The sequence below is a fragment of the Triticum aestivum genome, chromosome 6B (assembly GCF_018294505.1).
Source record: "Triticum aestivum cultivar Chinese Spring chromosome 6B, IWGSC CS RefSeq v2.1, whole genome shotgun sequence".
Taxonomy (NCBI): domain Eukaryota; kingdom Viridiplantae; phylum Streptophyta; class Magnoliopsida; order Poales; family Poaceae; genus Triticum; species Triticum aestivum.
Window position 1 is genome coordinate 722,547,103 of NC_057810.1, and position 8,116 is coordinate 722,555,218.

Consider the following 8,116-nt stretch of genomic DNA (forward strand, 5'->3'; position numbering starts at 1 on the left):
AGAGTTGATGCACAATTCTTGCAGTATGACACAACAACAAGTTAACAACATCAACACTGCAGAATCCAACCAATATATCTGCATCGTCAAACAAACATCCTACCAATAAATTTGACTGACAGTCGGCTATTTCAGTAAATAAATCATGAACCATAACTTTCTATTAATTACCTTCCATTAGTAAGAAAAATGGCCCAAATTACCATCATAAGAACGGTAGGCTTGAGCCCCAAAAAATTTCAAGCTTGACCAGAGAGTGCCACCAAATAACAAGTTCCTAATACTACAACAAAAACTAACTTCAGTGAGGACAACAATGAGAAGCAGCACCAACTGAGACACACAACCACACAGATTCCTGTAAGCCGGAAACGACAACACTGAACCTCACAAGCTTATGCAGAGAACGCCATGTAAAATGAGCAACGATTACCGCTACAACACTGAACCTCACACGCTTATGCATGGAACAACATATAGAATGAGCAAGCGCTACGACACACTGATTTGTACTATTTCCATCCACACTTGGTCTCAACGCCAAAATTCATGGCTGGAAAGAACTGAGCCTGGCACTACTCCCCTGAGCCGGAAACGACAACACCGAACCTCGCAGGCTAATGCAGAGAACGGCGTATAAAATGAGCAATGGCTGCCACTACATCACACTGATGTGCACTATTTCCATCTGCACCGAACCTCAGCGCCGATTTGCCGCTGGAAAGAACTGAGCTTGGCACAGCCAAGCCGAATTCCCGATCTACAGAGCTCAAATCAAGCGAGAAAAATTAGCAAGAGGGGGGAAATCAACCTTCTGGTCGCTACCTCCCGTGGCGAAGCGGAGGCCGCTGGGCTGGATGTTGATGGAGAAGATCTGCAGGCCGTCATGGCGAACCCAGCTAGGCTTCTCCATCAGCATCTCCGTGCCCCCGAGGTCGGGAAGAGGAGGAGTCCTGTCCGCACGGGTGACAGACGCGTGCCGTTCTCGGTGAAGACGCAGATGCGGCAGCCAGTGTCGCAGGAGAGCACGTAGCGCGCCCGGCGAGCCGTCGAGGGCGCGCCGTCGAGGCCGCGGACGAGGAGCCGGGAGGAGGCCGCGGACCAGGAGCCGGGAGGAGGCCAAAGTGAGGCACGGGCGGGAGGAAGAGGAGAGGGGACGACGGCGCGCGAGTGCGTGGCGGGTGCCTGGGCGAGCGACGGCGGCGGCCGGCGGGGCAGGGAGGCGGGCGCGGGTTAGAGTTAGGGTTTGGAGGGAGAGAGAGAGAGGCGGGCGGGAGGAAGAGGAGAGGCAGCGCGCGAGTGCGGGAGGAGGTCGCTGGGAGCGGGTCCCTTTTATACCTCAGGACGCAAAATGACGAAAATGCCCTCGGCGGGGCAGGCTATTCACGCGCGGTGGCACGAAGTTTTGACACTGTTTCGATCTACAGTGACTCGCCTCGATCTAACGGACTGTATCTACTCATCTCGTGATCGGACGGACGGGAACGCATCAAGGACCAGATCCTACGGCTAGGAATCGCTAAACTCCAAGGAGGCTGGGTTCCTCCCACTATGTATCTTACCCTGATGATGCAATCTAGTGTGTGTCCGCAAGCTTCAGTCAATAGTTATTGGTTCAGATGTAGTTCTCGATCGATGTGAAATAACTTGATGACGCTTAAGAGTAATTTTGTTTTGTATTCCATGTGCAAACATAAAGTTAAAGGGAATTAGCTGTATCCTAGCCAACAATTTGGGAGATCTTATTCATCCCATTTCGATGAATCAATAGATCACATAACGCACCCATATTTTGCAGGACAGGGTCGGCCTAAAAGACAACTTTATTTTTTCGGAAAAATATATTAAATTCTGATATCGGGACGGCAGCCCATTAGCAGCGGAAGCGTGCGCACAATTTTCAAGACCGGGCCGGCACACACACAATTTTAGTTAAGGAATTGCTTCGATGGAAGGGCGCCCCTATATCTCGCATTCAGCGAGACAAAGGAACCCTAGCTGAAGGTGCCGCGAGTAGCGCCGGAACAGGCGCGAGGGAAACAATAGATTCGTTTTTCTGATTTTTTTCATGTTTTTCTTTCTTTTTTTTACTTTCGTTTGTACATCCAAATATTCTAAATAAATACATTACAAAAATCACTCTACAAAAAATATTTAAAGAATATTGATCAAACATTTAAAAAATGTCCATTGTGTATGCAGACAATGTTTATCACGAATAAGGAAAAAGGTATAAAAAATATATGTATGAAAAAAAGTGCATCAAATTCTATTAACACGGTTCGATGTAGCATCGAAGATGTCGACGAGAAATCTAATGATGAAAATGGTTCGTAATTTGAACACATGATTCAAGAGATAAAACAAACGTCACCCAACAAGAGGCAGGAATGACCTCCTCTACAAGGAGCACTCTCTAATTAGCGATGTCACCCAACAATGTGTACTTTCCCGGGAAGGAGGGAGTAGCAAGGCAGTAGATTTTCACGGGCCAGAGTGGGCTCGTTTAGAGGGAGGAATACGAAATAGTACGACACGTCTCTGAAGTCTCTGAAGCCTGAACGTCTCTCAAGTCTGAAGTCTGAACCTTCCTCGTGCTGTTCCAACCTCGGTTTCCTCACCCTCACTCATGATTACAACAAAGAAAACTGTGGTGAACGGGGAGCAGGCAGTGGTGGTGCTTTTTGACTTGGCACGGCACAACAAAGACAAAAGGTGAAAAGCAGCGGCCGGGTTACGATGCGACTACTGTTCTCAACCAGTTGCTGCCCTCTCCATCCCCTGATAGTTGCTTCCGTGGTTCCTCCGGGATCTGCTGATGGATGCGGTGGAAGACACCATGCTGGAGGCCGCCATTGGGTGGCTTGCAGACACCATCCTTGCAAATCTCCCAGACGGCGGCAAGCTGGATTCCTGGATTCGCCAGGCAGGCCTGGGCAACGACATCGGGAAGCTCAAGGCCGAGGTCGAGGCGGTGGAGATGTTGGTTTCTGCTGTGCAGGGGAGGGCGGCCCGGAACAAGCCGCTGGCCAAATCCCTCGCTTGTCTCAAGGAGCTGCTCTACGACGCCGACGATGTGGTCGACGAGCTGGACTGCTGCAGGCTCCAGCAGCACGAGCTCCAACCAGGTAATTCTGGTAACGCAATTTTTTAGATCCAAGTATCTTCTCAATTGCTTGCTAATCGGCAGTTCCAAATGCTAAATATCTGCTCCATTTTTTCCCTCTGCCTTAGGGACACTGCTCCAAACGCAGCAAGTTGAGGGATCTAGAGAAAATGCTGGTGATGTACAGCGTAGCAGTAAGGGCAGGTTACGGTTCGAGGGATGGAATCACTTTGACATCATAGAGTCTGAACAAAATGGAGGGCCTGCCAGAGCAAGATGCAAGCGCTGTCAAAAAGAGCTTAAGTGCAAAACCAAAAATGGGACATCAGTTTTGCACAAGCATCTCGAAACCAAAGCGTGTCAAAATAGCACAGGTGGAGCAAGTCACCCTTCTTCAAGGTACCTAGATTATTTTTTCTGCATTGCACCAGCACACTTTTTGCGACTGTTTTCTAATACACATGTGCTTAAGAGTATATTAATGTTCTCACTGTCACTGCTAATCCATGATGATCTATTTCTCATTGCAGCACCGCTCATGCTACTGCAATTCCTATGCCTGTTGTGACTGGTGATTCACCAAACAGAAAAAGGATGAGAACCGGTCAGGAGTCAACACACATCGCCGCAGTTAACCCAAACAGGTGGAACAAGGACACATTTCCCGAAAGGATACAAGGCATCACTAGTCAGCTGCAAGTCAAACGAGAGGCTGTCACAAAGCTTCTCAAGATACTTGGGCCAGACTCTGGGGGTGCAAGTTCTAATCACTGTCATATTACAATCTCAGATCCACACCGAAGAACATCAGGTCTTGTTCAAGGAAAAGTGTATGGAAGAGCTCAAGAGAGGGGATCCATCAAAAAGTTGATACAAAAACACAAATCAACTGAAGGTGTAACTGTTCTGCCTATTGTAGGCATAGGAGGAGTTGGGAAGACAGCTCTCGCTCAACTTGTATACAATGATCCAGCTTTGGAAAGTCAGTTTGATCACAAGATATGGATTTGGGTGTCTAACAACTTTGATGAAATGAGACTCACAAGAGAGATGTTAGATTACGTCTCGCATGAAACACATGATGGCCTATGTAGCTTTCCCAAGCTTCAGGAGGTCTTGAAGGGTCATTTTAAATCAAAGCGGGTTCTACTTATTTTAGATGATGTCTGGGAAGCCATGGATGACGGCCAATGGAACACATTGTTGGCCCCTTTCAAGTCTGATGGTGCAATTGGCAATCTAATAATTCTGACAACTAGAAAACCGTTTGTTGCCAAAAGGAGAGGTACAGTTGGACCAGTTAGCTTAGGTGCTTTGGAAAAGGACCATTTTTGGCAATTGTTTAAATCATGCGCGTTTGGGGATGTGAATTACGAAGCGCAAGCAAGTCTAAGTGACTTAGGACAGGAAATAGCACAAAAATTAAAAGGAAACCCATTAGCAGCACAAACTGCTGGGGCACTATTAAGACAACATCTTACTGTGGATCATTGGAGTAACATTCTGAAGACTGAAGCTTGGAAATCCCTGCAACACACTGGTGGCATCATGTCTTCTTTGAAGCTTTCCTATGATGAGCTGCCCTACCCTATACAGCAATGCTGGTCATATTGTTCTATATTCCTCTACGGTGATGAATTTCTTGCCGAGGAGCTAGTTCATCTTTGGATTTCACAGGGATTTGTGAAGCGTGATCATTCAAGTAAGAGTTTGGAGGAGATTGGACGGTACTATCTGACTTACTTGGTGAACCTGGGCTTGTTTGAGCAGGTTGAAAGATATATACTCCCTTTTGATGGTGTAACTAAAACTGGATATGCTATGTGTGGCCTGATGCATGATTTTGCAAGGCTAGCTTCAAAAACTGAGTGCGCGGCTTTGGATGGTTTGCAGTGCAATGACATATTGCCAACCGTACACCATTTGTCTATAGTAACCACTTCTATATATCGGTGGGATGATCAGACTGGGAACATACCTCGTAGTGAGAAGTTTGAATTTCTTTTGCAAAATATAGCCACACCAGTGAGAAAGTTGAGGACATTGGTGTTAATTGGGAACTATGACTCCTTTTTCTTCAAAGCATTCCATGATGAATTTGAAAAGGCACATAATCTGCGTCTGCTGCAAATGTCTGCAACATCTGCTAATTTTAATTCCTTCATGTGTAGCTTGGCAAATCCTACACGTCTTCGGTATCTAAAACTTGTGGATACTCATACTGAGCAGAAGACTTTGCCTCATGTTTTGAGCAAGTTTTTACATCTTCAAGTATTGGATGTGTTCATTGGGTTGCATACGGTTCATCTAGAGGATTGTGGAGAATGGAGAATAATTTCATCTCTAGAAATGCTTCGGTTTCTTAAACGGTTGAAGTTGAGGAGCATGCGGAGAGTAAAAGAAATATCATTTCCGTCATTGGAGGAGCTGGTTTTAGATGGAATGACAGATTTACAGAGATGTTCCTGTCTTTCCATGGGGGATATGAGGTCTAGTTTAAGGGTGCTGGAGATCCAGAGTTGCCCTGCACTTGAGGTGTTTGATCTGTTTCGGAAAGATCATAACTATGAAATTGAGCCTAAGCCATAGTTGCCGAGTCTGAGGAAACTCATCATGTTCAGGTGTCCTCATTTGCAGGTGCAGATCCCTCTTCCGCCTTCAGCCACATTTTTTGAACTATTAATCACCAGAGTTTCAACAATTATGGAAATAGAGGGATCTTCCATGGGAAGATTAATTTGCAGAAAGAGTCTTTTCCATGAGATGATGGTACTCAATGACAAAAGTTTGGCTTTCAATAATCTTAAGGATATCAAATACTTGGAGATATGGTCGGGCAGAGGCCTAACATCTATTTCATTCAAAGGATTAAGTCAGCTCATCTCTTTAAAGAGTTTGAAAATTGGGTACTGCAGAGAAATTTTATTTTCGGATGATGCGCCAGAGCAGACCCATGAAGACATGATAACTGCAAATGATGCTGCTCTCCCGGCTCTTGAAAGTCTCTGTATTAAAGAATGTGGAATAACAAGGAGGTGGCTATCTCTGATTCTGCGACATTCTCCAGCCCTGAAGAAGTTGCATTTATCTAACTGCTCACAGTTGAAACAATTATTAAACATAGAAGAAGGAAATACTCAATCAAACCTTCTCTCGGCTTTCGAGGCTTCGTCATCAGGGTATCTATCTGAAGCGTCAACAGGATATGCAGATGACACACGGCCAACCTCAAATGTAGACGGACTCGTGCACATTCCGTTGAATCTCAGAAGGATATCAATTAAGAATTGCCCTCATCTAATATTTGACGGGAGTAGGGAAGACTGCCAAGAGAACGACAGATGTCTCCTCCCGCAATCACTTGAAGATCTTGATCTTGATTGGTTATTTTATCCCCGAAAAGCTCTGTGGCCTGCTTTGTGGAAAATCTCACCTGCCTCAAAAAATTAAATGTAAGGAGCGGAAGTTTGGAATGTCTAAAACTGGATTCTTGTACGGCCTTGGAAGAATTGGAAATTAGATGTAAACAGCTCGTCGCATTACAGGGCATGCGATCGCTTGGAACCCTCAGGTCTTTGGTATTAAATGGAAGCTCAAAATTATTGGAATCACTGCAGCTGCATTCCTGCACAGCGCTGGAACGTTTGGAAATTGGTTGGTGTAGTTCGCTCGTCACATTAGAAGGCTTGCAATCCCTCGTGAACCTCAAGCATTTGAAAATACGCCAGTCCCCTGCCGCTTACTTGTCTCTCCTTAACACGTCATTCTGCAAGGGCCTCACCTGCCTCCGAAGCCTAATGCTTACTCTTTCGGATGCAACGAGGCTAACAGATGAGCAAGAGAGCGCGCTTCAGCTCCTCAGGTCCCTGCAAGAGCTCCACTTTGAATATTGTGCGTATCTCGTAGATCTTCCTGCGGGGCTGCACGGCCTCCTTTCCCTCAAGACGTTGAAGATCGTAGGTTGTGGTCGCATCTCAGGGCTTCCAAAGGAGGGCCTCCCTCCTTCACTGGAAGAACTGGAAATCTTCAATTGCAGTGCCGAGTTATCAAAACAATGCAGATTGCTAGGAACAAGCAAGCTAGAGGTCAAAATTGATTGGGTCTATGTGGACTGATTACCGAGTATCTTTCTAAGGTATACTTCTACCATATACCCAGTCATTTTTCGCCTAACCACCAAAACCATACAGTTATATGCTATTCAAGGGATTGCCCAGGCCATCCCCGTCCTGGGTCACCTGTTACAGTACTTATATTTGAAGTGGGGGAAAATGCTTAACGTATTTTTCTTGTGATATAAACAGGTTTGGTTTCACTTCAGGGCCTCACCCTCAACCTCATGTGGTCATGATAATGGTGTGTTCTGTTCCAGCCTTTTCCGTATCACCATTCTGAATTTCTCACTGCTTGCTGAACGAATCCATCATCTCGCTCTCGAGTTCCTCCTGTACGTTCCAGTGGGCCAAAATACAAAACTGGATTCCCGTACAATGATGAGACTGTAGTCTGAAACCCGTGAGTTAAGAAACTGTATATGTAAATTGTTGTGCAATGATGTTGTATTTTCAAGAACTGATGCAATTTTCGTCAGAGTACTTCCATTTTTTCCGGGCCGGCGGTGTTGTCTGGGTGGATAGCAGCGACATATGAAAATGCTTGATCTTTTGTGATCTTTCTCAGATTTTTTTCGACCACACTTCGTTCATGGGTGTGCAGATTTCTGTTCTTGAAAATAATTCTGAGCACCTTGAAATGCTTGGGGGTGTACAATCACAACAGATGGGTTTTTCTAGCTCCATTTGGGCAGCAATCTGAACAGTCCGCACTGACTGTTACTATCTTTGTTTTTCTTTTCAGAAATTGTTTCAGATTTTTTTTCCAGAGTATTGTGGTGTGTAAGAGTAGGAGTATTAGCAGGTGACACTATTCTTTACAACTGGGAATTCCTTGAGAAAATTCGAGCATCCTGCATTTTTCGGGTCCGGCGGTGCGCAGCAAGCAGAACAGAGG

At 45.7% G+C, this 8,116-nt stretch overlaps 1 pseudogene; it reads left to right on the forward strand.

The window, feature by feature from the left end:
• Positions 1–2,818: 2,818 nt before the first annotated feature.
• Positions 2,819–7,678, forward strand: LOC123140036 (disease resistance protein RGA2-like; annotated as a pseudogene).
• Positions 7,679–8,116: the final 438 nt, after the last annotated feature.